Source organism: Vidua macroura, chromosome 3 (assembly GCF_024509145.1).
Source record: "Vidua macroura isolate BioBank_ID:100142 chromosome 3, ASM2450914v1, whole genome shotgun sequence".
In the NCBI taxonomy this organism is placed as follows: domain Eukaryota; kingdom Metazoa; phylum Chordata; class Aves; order Passeriformes; family Viduidae; genus Vidua; species Vidua macroura.
Window position 1 is genome coordinate 97,681,227 of NC_071573.1, and position 16,691 is coordinate 97,697,917.

Genomic DNA, 16,691 nt, shown 5'->3' on the forward strand with positions numbered 1-16,691 from the left:
TTCAAAGCAGGGGTCTGATTCCAGATTCAGCAGAGTTTGGCAGGAGGTGCCTTGCAGCTTTGAGTTATCAGCTCTGGCAAGTCCATTACCAATGCCAGAACAGATCTGCCTCCCCTCCTTGCTCAGCTCGCCTGACATGGTAGGTTCTGCTGTAGAAGGGAGAAAATCACCTGCAAGGAGAGAAGGTGACTGCTGAGGTCGTGCATTCTGCTGGGTATGGGGGCTCCAGCATCCAAATGCAAAATCTGAACGTGTCTCTGGATTTCCAGTGAGTTCAAAGTAACTTGGGATGCAGTACTGAAAACCTGGCTAGAGAGCAAAGGCACTGCTGGCTGCAGATACAGCCTGCATTTTGGAGAACAGCACCCATGGAGACAGAGGCTTCATAGTACAGTGGGGATAACTATAAAGGACCTGATATGTTTTCCCTGAGTTTGTCTAGCTCCCTGCTTCAGGCTCCTGCCTCAGGGGTAATGCAATCTGTTTCTATATGGCAGTAGTAGTCACCTAAATAAAAACCTTCTCAGGAATCACAGCAAATGTTCAAAAATTATTGCAAAACCTACCAGACATTCTTACAGAGAGGTGCTTCCATGTCTTGGTGTTAGACTTTGCTGCTTGTGAAAATGTTGCAAAAAAAAAAAAAAAATTGGCACTAATTTCTGAGTCTCAGCTGTAGTCAGGCTGTGTGCCTGAAGCTGACACTTTCTTGTGTCTAGTGCTTTGAGGTGTCTTCATTAAAGGTATATTTGGCTATTGCATGCATGAAATGAACTTTACTGGCTGTGTCTATGCAATATGCCCTAAGCAAAGACGAATCCAGGGGGAAAGATATCTTTCCTAGTTTCTAGAAGCTAAAGAACAATAAACTGGCATAATCGTCTCACTAATTTCAGTGAAAAGGAAAGTTGAAAGCAGTAAGCCTACCTGTTTCTCCTGTGGCACCATCTAAAGTGTTTGAAGACTGCATCAATTTACTCTCTTTTACTGGGGTGAGACAATTCAGGGACTTGGCAGAGAATCTACTACTTTCCTTTTGTTACCTTGGTGCTGAAATGAATGTCACAAACTGGCATCTATTCTGTTTGGGATATAACATTGTAATAAACACACAAATGATGCATCTCTAAAATTATGTACAAAGAACTTGCTCTGGATAAATGTCTTTATTTGGTATTATGTGTCAACTTTAATTGTGTTGGTCTTGGCTTTGTCTAAATTGACTAAAATTACTTTAACTGATATTATATAATATAATAATTATATATAATAATTATATAATAAATTTCAAAATATTCACATTTTGCTACAACATTTAGTGCAAAGTACTTTTCTGTGGAAAAACAGTGGATCCTCTGTTTTTGTAAAAGCTATGTTCCTGGCCACCTGGCAGCTCATTCTCAGTTCATGCACATTTAGTTACAGCTGGCACAAAATGCAGAGTTTTCCAAGGACACTCTGCAGACTTGTCCAGTGGAAATTATAACCTCTATAAAATTTTCATGATCAAATTTTGTTTTCTCATGCCTGTTTTGTCAGATCATGGTCTTGGGTAGAAGTACTGGAGTCACTGATCTACTAGGGTGGCATGTCTAACTAGAATTACATTGAAGGTAAGCAAACAGCTTTTAAATAGCAGAGACTTTTCCTTCTGTTGATTCCATTGCACAGTCAGCATTAAGGACATTCAAATATTCTCAAAGAGATAAGCTGCCCACCTCTCAGCTTTTGTTTTTAAACTTCTAAAATTTTAGTGCTGTTTTGGAATTTGCTGGTTTTGTTAGGTTTTTTTTACCATTGCAGAGGTTTTAATGACATTTAAGATTTATCTGAGGGGTATATACAGAGACTTCAACCCTTAAGAGTGTGCCAGAAAATTAGGAAAAGTGTTAAACCAGTACAGAATATCAACCTCAAAAATAGCATATATAATGTAGATAAAAATAATGACTATTGATTTAAAAAACAAAAAACACCTTATAGCCTCAGAATATGTCCTTGTCACATTTAGTAATATTTTTCTTCAGGCATGTGATTGTAGTAATTCTGTCAAGCTGCCAGAAGGGTGGAACTGTTGCCCAGGAAGATAACATGATTTGTACAGACCAGTCTGGGAGAACAGTGGCATCAGGAGAAACAGACTAGAGGACATCAGAGCTCCAGGTAAAATCTGAGCAATTCAGTGACAGATTTTCCACAGTCCTTCTCATCCTCACAGGAGCACTCAATTTTACAATATTCTGACTTAAAACAACTGATATTTTAAAGTTTGGATTATTTGTACTGTTTCATATGTTAAAATATATAATTTGAGATGGGAATTGTGTGTATATGCAGTTAGATATTATGGATATACAATCCATCAGTCAGAAAGTTCTCAAGCTTACAAATTGGGTCCAAAGCATTGTTTTGTTCATGCTGGTATTTTGAGATTCTTAAGTGAACAGCTTGATTCCTAAGTGAACAGAAATTGTACTCACAGTAGTGGTTCGCAGTCAAGTGGGGAGTGTAAAAGTTTGTTTTCCTCACTTGCAAGACAGTATAAGTCATGAAAGAGGCTGCATTTACAAAGAGAGGTGCAAGAAAGTTGTTAGTGCGTATAAATCAGACAATATAATCAAACCAAACTAATGGAATTAGGAAACTCCCACTCCTTTTGTTTCTCTGCTCACGCTACAGCATTATAGTAATCACAACAGAAGTAGTAATTACAACTTTATACAAGGGAAAATTAAAGTGAAAACCTGCAATAGGACGTATTTTTAAAAAGGGGCCTATTTGAAATTGTAAAATCAGCCTGAAGTTTGAAGATGAACAAGTCTTAGCTTTCATATTTTTCAGATTCTGTACTGCATTAGTAACTCTGACCTTCATACAAAGTGTTAGCAAGTTCTCTTCACAATTTAGTTAGACGAAGCAATTCTTTTCCAGCCTGAGAACCGTTGCCGCTTCAGGCCCCAAAAAGTATTAATGAAATCAAAACTAGGAGAATGTGACTTCATTACCTGAAACTGTAATTGGACAATTAACCCCAATATGCAAATGGACCAAAATTATAGAAGTGTGAACTCGTGACCCGTCATCCATCTTGGGCACAGCCTCAACCAGGTTCTTGTACTGCCCAAGGTGTACCCTTTGAAAGCCTTTTTAATAAATCCCTACTTTATTCCTTTAACTCTGTCTGACCTCTGTTTTAGGTAACCTCTCTAGACATCACAAGGAAAAGTAAGATTTCCTGGAAAAACCTTTCAGGGCACTTCTGCCACGCTGGGAATACTTTAAAAATCATTACATCATTACTACATTATGCCATAGTAGTTTGCTTTGTGCTTCTGTATAGGTTCATACCTCAAATTAATAAACCCCCAAATTAGTAAAAAAAAACCATTCAGAGCAAATAGAAATTAGAATATCTTTTCAGTTGGGTGCTGGACTTTTTTTTAAACTTGAAATGATGAATTAATATATTACATTGCTAAAACTTCTCTCAATGACTGCATATGGACACTCAATTAATGTGATTTTTTTTTTATACCCAGTACTTCTTAGATATTATTTTAAAAACTATCTCCATCTCAGTTTCTCTACTTGGTTGCATAGATGTAAACCAGAAGTAATGCATCTGAAATTAACAAAGCTCCAATTCTGTAAAACCAGCCTAGAAGACAAAAGAATTAACTTTTGGAGCCTCTTTCTCTTCCATTTCATGATAGAGTAAAACCACTGCAAAACTATTGGATTAACTGGAAATCTATGTCATTTACATGAATATGAATAGAGAGTAGAAAATTTGGTTTTATTTTCAATAGCCATGATTACTGTAGCCTTATGTCTTACTATATAAAACATATGCTCTCCATAACTCCTGTCCATACAGAACTGGCATACGTAAATCACAGATTACAGCTCCAGTAGAACTGAACCTCTATTGCATAGGCTATTACTACAGACCCAAGTCTATGATTTGCAGTCAGATTCTTAAATTTAAGGACTGACATGTACACACTACATGCTTAAGTTCTTATGCAGTTATTTTAAAATTATTCAACATGATCATTGGATTCTAAAGAATTATTCAGTTTACCAGCCATCAGATTTCTATTTCAAAATGAGAAAAACTGCTTTTCTAGTCTGTGTTAGATCTGCACTGAGAAATTTAGGGGTGTGTGTGCTAATATAACAGGATGGTTTACTAACATCAAAGTGAAATGTTTCAGAGACATGAGGCAGCACTGCCTCCTGTTCTAGCCAGCACCAGTCTGGATGAAAAGACCATTTGAAAAGTAGATAGAGCTTGGAGCTCATGTACATTCTTTTCCTCCTCTTACACAGATTACTATTTTTTTTTATCAGCTTACCCTCACCTTGTCCAGCTGCCTTAAAAGGAATGAAGTGGAGAATTCAGAGAGAAGGCACAGAAAGAGAGAAAGCAGCTTTCAAGAAACTTCTCAGAAATCAAGTAAGTCTAGCTAATATTGTCCCATACATTCTTTAGTCTCTCATATGAATGAGAAAAATTGTCCCCATACCAGAAGTGTTGAGAAATTATTCTCTTTCATGTGATAGCTAATATTGATGAAAGGGAATTGGAGCCACCCTGGATACATCACTACAAATCACTTTGGAATAAACAGTCTTAACAGGGATACTTTGTACATAATACCAATAATGTATAGTGATAGTAATAAAATCAAAAATCCCTGCTTGTGATTCCAAGAAATATATGAAATTAAAATATTTTTATACCTTATAAATTAAATTTGAAGGCATAAGAAATGTAGACATTATAGTATGAGGAGGACTCAAAAAACCTGAGTGTGTTTATCCAAACTCTCTATCCCAAAAACCTTCAGATTGAAATAGTTAATTATTAGTCAATTTATTTTTAATATGATTAGTTATTCTTGGTTGGGCTTCCTTATCCATTATTTCATGAGCCAGTATTGAATATTTTTCTTCCAACAGCATTTAAAAAATGTCTGTATATGAAGTGACAGTGCCATCTTCTTTTTTTTATTTTTTCCCGCAATTCTAAGGAAAAAAAGCTTTGATTTGTGATTTACTGATGTAGCTACTTGTTCACTATTTCAGGCTTCATATGTCATTCCACTTTCTGTAACATTTTCTGTGAATGTTATCAATGAGTTTTCAGTACTTTTCTTCCAAATTATTTGCTATTTATCTATTTCATAAGGAAGTTTCTCAAGAATGTGATCTAAAGTCACACTACCAATAAAAAAAAATTACTTTTACCTTTGCAATGTTTATAAAAATTCTACATTACTAAATCTAAGTGTTTAGATTTATTCTTGTCTGAATGGCTGTTAACTAACTTAATCCTTTAGATTCATCTACTTTTCTTCAAGATATAATTTAGCAAGCAGAGCAACACTCTGCTCTCCACTCAGACTGCAGATTTCACCAAGGAAACTGTACAACAGCCAGCGTAATTGCTTTCTCTAACACCATTTCAAAGGATGAGAGAACATGCTGGAAACTTTAGGTCACGTCTTATCCTGCTATCAGCAGCATGCAGACCCCAGGCATAGAACAGCCTTATTGACCATGGCTATTTGCTAAAGCCTAATCTCAGTCTATGATTTTAGAGGTCTACTTATTTGACACTTCACTCCTCCCTGATTGTTGTGATGGATGCCACACTGCACTCAAGAATGATGAATTTGCTCCAGATCTCTGAAGAATCAATGGTTGCCTTCTACCTAAAGCTGATTCTACCTGCCAGGGCTTCCTACATAAATGTTCTATATCACCTTGCTGGCACTAAGATTCAATTTATCAGGAAAGTGGAAAATAAGGCCTTTTGTACTCTGAACATATTTAAAGCCAATGGATACTTTCGATGGCTCTGACAATATTTATATTTCACATTTAGAGAGTATCCTTCACAAGGATCATCTCAGCAGGCACTTTAAAAAGAATTGCACATTATCACTGCACAGGCTCCATTCAGTCCACCTTGTTTGGGTTTAATCCTAACTGTGTCAACCATTCAGTTCTAACTAATCCAAGACTTATCATGGTTTGTGTCTCCTGATGGGAAAGGATATGAAAAATCTCATCCATATCTCTCTATGTCAGAATTAAGAAGTGAATTTCAGAGGAGGTGGAAATTTGTCCAAATATTGTACAGACACTCCCCCCTGTTTTCAACACTGCCACAATCCCAGTGTCTCTTGTTTGCCTTCAAATTAGCTTCATTTTATAAATAGAGTTGTTCTGTATATGAAAGAAACTGATTTGCTTTACCAATATAATGTAGTTTTAATTGTATTAGGCTGCAAAGTCACAGACAAAAGCATGGCTGTGTTGTTCAGACTTGAGATTAAAGTTCTCTTTCCTTTCTTATCATAAACCCAATGACATGGATATCTTGTGAATGTATTTGCCCTCAGCAATTTCCTATTTTAAATTCATAAATACAGTGTACTGTAAAAGAAAAAAACAAAATAAAAACAAAAAAACCTACCAACTTGTCCCTGTGCCATATAGTACATATATAATACACAGGGTTCTGTGGAGGTCACCTGAAGTGCATGACCCATTTTGAATTCCTTCAGTTTGCATGATTTTGTCAGGCTTAAGCTGATGATTCTGACAATATTTCTCAGCTTCCTAAGCTGAACATTTAAAACTGGCTTCCTACTGCTTTTCATACTGATGCCTGCTTTCAACTTGATGAAGTGAAGTCATAATTAAACAAAAAACATCCCATAGATAATTACAAAATATCACTCAGCCTATCATTTCAGCAGCCTGCAGGCATTTTAGATGCTTGTTTTTATTTGTGTTATGTGGCTTCTCTATAATACTAATAGCTTTATTTTTCCTGTACATCTTTCTCTAATTCTTCTCAGATGATGTCAGTTTATGAGACTAGTTTAATTCTCTTAGATGTCTTTCCAGGACTCAGTGACCTCACTCTGCAGGATTGGACATTTGGAATGTGCAAGTGTGCAGTAAACTTCCTGCCTCTTGGTATCAGCTCTCTGAGGTGCTTTCTGCAAGTCCAAATCTGAGAGTGAAGAAACTGCAACGATGCCAGAAAGCTGCTCTGAAGTGCCTAATGATTCTCAGAAGCTATTTTTCTTATGGAGTCCTTCAATTATGGCTGAAATCAGTTCAGTGAATAATTTTGGTTTGCAAGTATAAAAATAGAAAATATTTTGAAATTAAGGGTTGTACTCAAACTGTAATTTGAATACATTGAAGAATGGTTCCAACTGTGGAGTCTGGGGGCTGTTCCATTTTTACCTAAATGCTGAGACTGCAGACTTATGTCAAGACCTCCCTGCTGAAAACTTCAAAGGCATTCCTTCCAGGCAGAGGGTTTATTCTAGAAGAGTGGAAGTTCCTCCCTGTGGTTCAAAGGATCATTACTAGAAAACTCATTATCTGTAGGGACTAGTGACTTGAGTAAAAATCTGAAAAATACTACCAATATTGTCCATGCTCATAAGGTTACAGGATGTGGGCATTGGTCAATAAATTAAAAAAGGGGTAGAAAATTTTTGGGAGGAAGAGGGAGTGGAATGAGATGTGTGAATGTGCTTACAGTATAAAAAAAAGAGATTTTTCAAGTATGGCAAACATTTTTTATTCAAAGCATCTAAACTTGATCTCAAAGCCAAACCAAGACTGGTGTCAAAATTGTTTTTAAAGAGCTATCAAGGAATGGACTCCTTGTTGTTGGGGAAAAATCCAGAAGTGGTGGAAAGTCAGCCAAGTATATATTCACTAAACTTTCTTTCTCCTGTACTTTGTACCGAGACAGATATCAGGAGGTAAGATGCCTGGTGTGACAAGACTGGAAGAATGGAGTTAAAGTTAAAAGCTTTCTATATATACAGACTGCTCAGTACCAGCAATACTCCTTCATTTTCAGAAAATAATAATTTTCTCTTCAATAGCACTGCCTGCTTCAATATCTACAGCCAATTGCTTGCTCCTTGCATTCAATATGCTCCTCTACTCAGAAGCACATATGTCAAAAGATTCATTAAAGTTATAGCATGATTAACTCTGTGTGTTGGGTACCACTACATAGAGCTCCAGAACAGAGAACAGTGAGAGCATAACTTTCTTCTGCAAAAACGTAAACTTTCCCAATGGTTGATGCCATCTGACAGCAAGGCACAGAATGACTTCCACTGACCCAGCCATCTGACTTTTTTCTTGTGCATATTATATCCTTAACACATATCAGGAAATGAATGGGTATACAAAAGTTAACAAACAAACAAACAAATTCTCAAAAGCATATCCCATCCTATTTCTCACAGACAGGGGTAAGAAAGCAAACATTTGGCAGGCATCAATCACAGTGCCTGTCACTTAGGTCACTTAGTAGAAGTGAAACCTGTGAGAACCTCTGGAGTTCAGGACCTATGTATACTGAATGCCCAGGCCATATCTGTTCTCACAGAGCTACCTATCAGCGCTAAATCTAGGGCACAGGTTATAACGACAGGCAGTCAGAGTATTTAACTGGTTTGTATGTACCCTAGAGAAGAACAATTTTATGTCTATATTAGTCAGTGAGGCATTTCCAGGTACTCTTGTCAGTACTACAATATTTCTCGAATGACTGCTGACACACTTTTGGCCTGAGTCTTTCCAGGCAATCTTCCCAGAATTTTGTTTGCAAAATTTGAGTTAACATAGGGAAGGAAACATTCCCAAAAATAAGATCAGATATTCTGGAGAGTGAGCAGACATAGTTTGGTTCCCTTTAGTCTTGGGAAGACAGAATAGGTGCTGGCATTGTGTTAGTTAACCAGCAGAATGTTACCTAAGTATGCTGATCCCCTGACCCACTACTGAGTCAGAAGGAAAAATATTGGCCATTGCATTTCTCGCACCTCCCATGTGGAAATGTGTATTTTTTTTCATACTTGCTTTCTTTACGATCACAAAATGGTTGAAATGGTATTTTTTCCAAAAATTTTTCATTTTATTTGAACATGTTACTATATTCAATAAATTAACAAAAAATGAAGAGAGATTATTGGCATATTTACATCTGTGTATGTGTATAGTTCACAATCAGTAAAGATGCAACTAAAACTGTCTCTTTAAAACCTTTGCTGTCAATGGAAAATGAAAGCTAAAACGTCATATTTCAAATCAATGAATAATGGGATTGTTTTTCTGGCTCTTGTACCAGTAACAAGTAACTGGACTACCAGTAACTATATGGGGATATATCATGTGGTTCACAGATTTATTTTAGACCCTCATCATGATAATATCACAATTTGTTAAACAAGAAATTAGATTGGAAATGTGAGTTCTGATTGAAATTAATTTTAAATATAACTATTATCATCCACATGAGACCGAAAAGGCTTCTCACCATTTAAATTTTGAGTTGAGATGGAATCACTTTTCTTCCACTCAAGTTTTCTTACATTCACCCCTATGAATGTAATTACACTCGTGGGGATCCTTCAACCTCTGTATTTTGTTCCCTCAACTGCAGCCATAATTTTGATGTGAGTTTAATAATATTTGTTCTACGTAATAGCTTGTAATAGGCTCCAGAATGATTTTACACTCTAAAATGTACTTCCCCAAAGGATCCAACAGCAAAGTTTAACAATCTGCTACATGGAAAATAACTGCCATAGAGTCTAAAGCTTTTAAAGTTAATGCTATTAATACTAAAATATTGGAGCATCTCACTTTATGACATGAAAAGCCTTTATTTATAGTATTCTAACACTGCAATTATTTTTAGTTAAATGATAATGACTGCTGATTGTCATTGTTTCCTGATTTAATTGTTATAGAACATTATCCAATTTTTATGACTTTTTAAACTTAAATTCTTTCACTTACTAAAGAGCAAAAAGAAGTATAACTTATAATCAACAAGTTAAAATAACTGTGCTATAACTCCAACTGAAATATTTTGATTCTTAAAACTCAAACATTTCCCAAGAGACTTGAGAAATCACTTGGAAAATGTAAGTGGGAGTGTCCTGAGTATAAGACATAAATATTACCCACATATTTTTATTTTGAAATTTGAAAGAGAAAATATTAAGGGCTGCATTGTATTGTTATAATCAAACTAAATTTTTTCATGTTCTCCTTAGTTTGTATTTCATACACCAAATTTAATTCTCAGAATTCTTCAAATTTATTGTCAATTGGATCTACACATATATGTGAATTTAAATTTTATATGTGGCATCTGAAGATTAATCTTGCTATGTCCTCACAGATGACCATGCTTAGATTTTAGACTTGCAGGTTTGACACATGTATAATGTCATGGCATTGGCAGTCAGACCCCTCACCCACATGCTTTCTCACTCCCCTCCTCAACAGGATGTTGAGAGTAGAAAGAAAGATGAAAAACCTCATGGTTAGAGATACAGAGAAATCACTTGCTAGTTACTACCACAGGCAAAACAGACTCAGTGTGGGGGCAATCATGTTTGTTGCCAAGTAAAAATGATTTGTACAATGAGAAACAAAGACAAACTAAATCAACATCTCCATCCCACCATTTTCTTTTCCCCTGTAAGCCTCAGTCTCACTCCATTGCCAAGGCCTTTACCTCCCCTACCCCATGAGGTACAGGGGATGGGGAATGAGGGTTGTGTCTGCTCTAAAGCTCCTTCCCCTCGCACTTTTTCCCTGCCTCTGTGTGGGTGCTTCCACAGGCTGCTGGGAAACACCTGCTTCACCATGGTCTCTCCATGGGCTGCAGGGCAATCTCTGCTCCAGCACATGGAACATCTCCTCCAGTTCCTTCTCCTCCCATCATAGTGTCCCCAAAGTGGTTTCTTCCTCTTTTTTTCCCCCCCTTGTTTCTTTCTGTCATCTGGTGATTTTGCCATTTCTTAAATATTTTCCCTAGTGCCACTCCCACCGTGTGTGTGGGGCTCCGCCGCGCCCTGCGGAGGGCGTTTGGATCCGGCTGGAACTGGCTGTGTCTGGCTGGGGCAGCCCCGGCCTCCCCTCACGGAGCCACCGCTGCTGCCAGGGCCTGGATGTCTGCAAGCCATGAAAATGTCCCGTGCTTTTAAAAAATGAAGCTTAAATATTCATGAGGTTTTGTGTCTTAAAAATGTCTAGGTACAGTTGAATTTTCTTTTGCATTGTTATGAAAGAATTAAATATCTGTATTTGTTTTCTTTTTTTGCACTTGTTAACTCTCTTCTTCTTTCTTAGAAGATCATAAAGCCTCAGAAAAAGAGACATTATTTTTTCCCTAATTAATTTTTTTTTCCTAATATATAAATTCAGCCTGGACATTCTGAATGATCACAGGATCCAGAAATGAATGGATTATACTGCAAGATGGTGTAGTGTCTTAAAACCAGAAATGTGGTGCAGTCTATGATTCTATGACATTTTAAAATAACTGTGTATATATCAGCTGATCAGCCATGATCGTTCTAAAACTTTCCACCCTGAGAACTCCTGAATGAGTTTGAAATCCACAGGCACAACCAACACAAAACAGCTGAAAATCTTATTGAAAAGGGTATGATTATGAAGGTATTTATAGGGTATCCTCTAGTTAAGTCTCAAAGAACTAAAGAAGTAATTCTGTGCAGATACATGGCTCAAAATTGCAATCATATGATACATTTCTATCTTTGATCACTAATTAAAGGGTTTTGTTTCTTTTCATTCAGCACTAGTTTCCTTCTCAATTTCCTGCAATCATTCAGGTTAATCAATGATTTAATCATTTTATCCTTCCATCAGTTTAGTCTCAAATCTTTTTGTGGTATTTTTGCAGTTTAATAGAGCTAATTTTCAAGTTAGAAAGATCTGAAGAGATGGAGATTAAGATCTATCAAGAACCTACATAACTATCCACTATTGATTTGCAGTCTTGAATGCAAAATCTCTGACTTTCATTTGAGATCTTTCTGGCTGTTTTCATGATGCCTTCCCATTCTGTCTGAGAATCTTGTTTAGGGAGATCATTTTTCCCTTGCTTTATTTCTCATTTCCCATGACAATATTCAGCATAGTAAGAGCAGGATCAGATATCTAATGACATTCAGAAATTGCACTGAATGCTCAAAATTTCCAACTTCATCTGCTCTATTAAAGGGCCCTGATTATCTCCTGTCCAAATGAAACAAGATGTAGGACTTTCAATTCACACTTACTTCTGCCACCCTTCCTTTAAACATTCTTCCTCAACAATAGATGATACAAGGAATGAGAAGTCCTTACACTGATGCAATTATATGAAATAGAATGAAATAATTCTGAAATAATTTATTTGAGGCTCAACATTTTGACAGTAAGAGGCATTATTGGATAAATGACAACACAATCATTACTTACCTTAGGATCAGACCTTGTATTTCCTAGTGTTGCAGAAAGCCATGTGGGGTTTGACAATCATTTTGATATTTTACTGTATTTTTTTAATCTTATGTCTTAATAGCAGGACAGGATTAATAGTTACATCTAATAAGAACAATGTATTTGTGTCATAGATTTAAGCAGTGATAATGACGTTATCTTTTGTCTTTCACTGTTTGCTTTCTGATAATCCCTAATATTTATTTATTAGTATGTTTGTTTCATAGAATTATTTTCAATATGATTAGAATCTCATTTTTGAATGGGAATAGTAAGAGTAGAGCTCGTAATTCTATATGTATATCAAAGCTTGTTTTACTCCTTTTATATTACTTTGTATTTATTACCATCCAGTCTTAGCTGTCAAATAATTGCCCAGTCACTCAATACTGTAAGATATTCCTGCAAATTTCCACATATGACTTTTAGTTTTATAACCCTGAATAATATATAAATAAACTTAGTCACTTCACTATTTGTTCATTTTCTACCTCAATATAATCAAAACCAAATCCAGGCATAGATGTCACTGGGGTCTAACTGGGACTTCTATTGACAAAACCTGCCATTGATTCCTACCTTTTGCTTTATCCTTCAACCAGGAATTAATTCAATTAGACTTTTGAAAAGACAGTTAATAAAATAATCTTTCAAGATTTCAGGGTTTGCTGTTGCTCATTGGATTATTTATTCCTTCCAGGAACTCTTAACACACCTGCAACAAGTGATTCTCCATTACAGTATCCAAGCTATTTTTCCCCTTGTCATATTATAGTTACCTAACATCTACTAATTCTACTCATTCTTATAATTTCAACCATTTTATTTGGTATGGAAGTTTTTCTTTGTTGATTTCTTGCTCCCTAGACATTACTTTACAATTTGACATCATATTTATTACCTTCCAATCCCCACATACTAATGCTGTTTTAAGTGTTAATGTGCTCTGAAGAACTTAGTGCTTTGATGGTTTCTTCAAGTTTTTGGGTGACTCTTTTTTTTTCATATTCTTCTTTTTTTTTATTAAAACAAACAAACAAACAAACAAAGAAACAAAAACGGAAAACTTTTTTTCCTTTTGCTGTTCTTCTGGCTAGTTTCCTTTAGAAAATTGTTCCAGTCTGAGAATCCTTTCTTATATTAAGGAATTAATTTAGATTTTTTTAGTATGAACGTGTATTTTCATTTAATTTAGTTTCAAATTACCATATATCTTCGCGTGCAATATATTTCAATTAAGTACCGATCACAGACTGCTTATGTGTTAAACTGAACCTTCAAAAGATAAAATAAATTGCACAGATGTACTCAAACATTTAGCAGAACTGGTAAAAAGTAATAAATACTTATGACAGGAAATTTCCTTCAAACCTAAAATCTGAAATGAGAACTACAGAATACATGATTAAATAAAATAAATGCCAACCAAGCCTAGCTTATGTATGAATAAAAAAAATCTAAGCTTTTCAGGGTGGTTCTAAAGGATGGCAATTTTCTTTTTAAGCAAGCAATTACAAGCAGTTCACCAGCTTCAAGCAATTACACTGACTTTTGAGACACCTCTTAATAAAATATTTCCCACAGGTATTTTACAGAACTGTAGGTTTTTCAGGCTGTAGCATCTGCATTCAAGTTTTGCTCTGACTCCCTTAGGCCAAAAGCTCATGAATCATCATTGTACCTGCCTGCTGAGAAAGGCAAGAGGAACTGATTCAGTTTATGCGGGCTGATTCGTCCTCTCCTTCCTTATTCCCTTTCCATAAATAGGCCCCAGAGTATTGTTTACTCTAATTTCTTCTCAAATTCTCCTCTATAATCCTGCAGATTTGCCCTTGGTAGAGGAGGAAATTGAAAGGGACAAGAGGTTGATGCATTGAGGTTTTCTTTTACAAAAAAAATAGAGGGGGGTTGTGCATGAAAGACTGAGTAGGAGAGGAGAAAAGCAAAGGATAATACCAGGAAATTTGAACCATGTGAATAGTGGCAGAGATAGCTGGTGCCTACAGGTGGTTTCTATGCAAAACTTGAGTGCTCCAGACAGCACAAGAGTGACAAGAAAAAATAAAAAGGGAGGTGGGGAAGGAGAAGGAAAGAGAGGTCACTTAAAAGTAATTAAGAAAAATTTCTTTCTGGTTTCAGTGAAAAAGCCTAATCCTTTGCAGCATCCATTGTGGTGTCTTCTCCATTTCAATTTGTCTCATTAACTTTTAAAACTGTATTTTGTTTTCTGTTCCTCAATTCAAACACACAGAGAGTGACTGCTAAATACATTGTGAAAGTTTTAATTGGCAATTAGAAGACAAATATGGACAGTTAGAATTAACACCTATAGGTTTTTACTGTCTTTCTGTTACTTTCTGTTGTGTATAACTTGATTTCCTGTCTTTACCTTCCTTAATATACATAAAAATCCCTCTTTTTGTCTTAAATATTTTTACAAAAATCTTCCATGTTTCATGCAAATTATTATTCAAAGCCATAGTTTGTTTCTTCCCATGCAGTTAATGGACAAAGATTTCATCATTAACAGGTGCATACAGCTGTGCAATATTAATCCTCTTTCAAGTCAGAGCAAGAAGGCAAAATTCATTGACTTTTATAGATGCTAGTTATGAAGGTGTGACACTTGGAGTGACACTGAGGTCTTTTAAACTGGTCTCACAAATGCTTTACCCTGCATCATGGTGTCAGAACAAATTACCTTAGGTTTTCATACAAATTACACAGCTGAGTAAGCTGAGAGTACATCAATAGTCCAATTCTTGTATATCAATTAAAACCTGTTAGCTGGATGCAAATATGTTTGACTTTTTTTAACTTCAAAGATGCATTAATGTAATAGATTTGTGCAGAACTAGTCGCATATATAATATTAGAAAGCCTCACACTGCTTTTCTTTCTTTCTTTCTAGGTTTTGCTTTGATGATGCTGAAGAACACTTGAAAACAATTGATGAATGCAAATTTGTGCATCTTTTTCTGCATCTAATTAATTAAGCACATCCATTTCCCTTGGGAGCCAACTGTCAGTGCTGATAAACAAATAATACACCAGATTTTTCATGCTGTCCAGTATCTCTCATTTTTATGCATTTTTATAATTATATATATAAACTTAATTTTTCAAGTGCCAATTCCAGTTGCTAGGTTTTAAAAGTCCTATGAAGACAGCTACTAACTAATGTTTTTGTAGGAAAAACATGTTCTTTTCTGTTTTCAAAAAGATATAACCTGTACATGAAGTGCTTCTCTTTTATGCTTCTGAAAGATTTTATTCCATATGCATATTTTTGTTCCATAGGAATCATTTTTAGAAAATAAAAATGCCTTGAATGTTTTGTGTGCACTCTAGACCTGTATTGGTTTTGCATGGTCTGGTTTTTGGTAGTAGGTGAGAAGCTGCTGGAAGCTTCCACCATGTCCAGTAGAGCCAATTCCTGATGGCTCTGAAGATGGATATGCTGCTGGCCAAAACTGGACCAATTAGAGAGGTTGGTAATGTCTCTGTGATGACATATTGAAGGTGAAAATCAAAACAAAGTCTCACAGTGTTTCTTCTAGTCAGAGAAGAGGAGGAGATGAGAACATGTGAGGGAAAACAACATGGAGACACCAAGGTCAGTGCAGAAGGAGGGGCAAGAGGTGCTCCAGGTGCTGGAGCTGAGACTCCTCTGCAGGCCATGGTGATGACCATGGTGAAGCAGCTGTGCCACTGCAGCCCAAGGGGATCCATGGGGGATGCAGAGATCCACCCCCAGCCCATGGGGGAGGTGCCCACACTGGAGCAGGTGGATGACTGGAGGAGGCTCTGATCCAGTGGAACACCTGGTGGAGAGAGGGGAGCAGCTTGTCCTTGGAGGACTGCACCCCATGGAAGAGTGACCCATGCCACAGCCGTTTTGGGAGGACTGTCTGCTGTGGGAGGGAGTTCATGTTGCAGCAGGTGTGGATTGGCTGCTGCTTGTGAGAGTGGACCATGCTGGAGAAGTTCACAGGGAACTGTCTCATATGGGAGGGACCCCACTGTCTCAAAGAGGAAGGACTGCTCTCCCTGAGCAGCGGAAGAAAATCTCAGTGATGAACTGACCAAACCCCCATGCCCTGTCTCCCTGTGATGTCGGTGGCAAGGAGGGAGGGACTGGGGGGGAGTGGAGTTTTAAGGGCTTATTTTAATTCTCATTATCCTCCTCTGATTCTGTTGGTAAGAAATTCACTTTGCAACCTTATGTTGAGCCTGATTTGCCCTTGGAATGTTTTCTCCTGGTCCTTAACTCATGAACCCTTTTTTTTTTTTTCTCCTCTACTCAGCTGTGGCATGGGTGAACGAGCGAC

At 36.6% G+C, this 16,691-nt stretch overlaps 1 long non-coding RNA gene across 1 annotated transcript; it reads left to right on the forward strand.

The window, feature by feature from the left end:
• The first annotated feature begins 10,687 nt into the window (after positions 1–10,687).
• Positions 10,688–15,434, forward strand: LOC128805592 (uncharacterized). The gene is made up of 2 exons (XR_008436490.1): positions 10,688–11,106; positions 15,272–15,434. It is a non-coding gene; the product is annotated as an uncharacterized LOC128805592 (long non-coding RNA).
• The last annotated feature ends 1,257 nt before the right edge of the window (positions 15,435–16,691 follow it).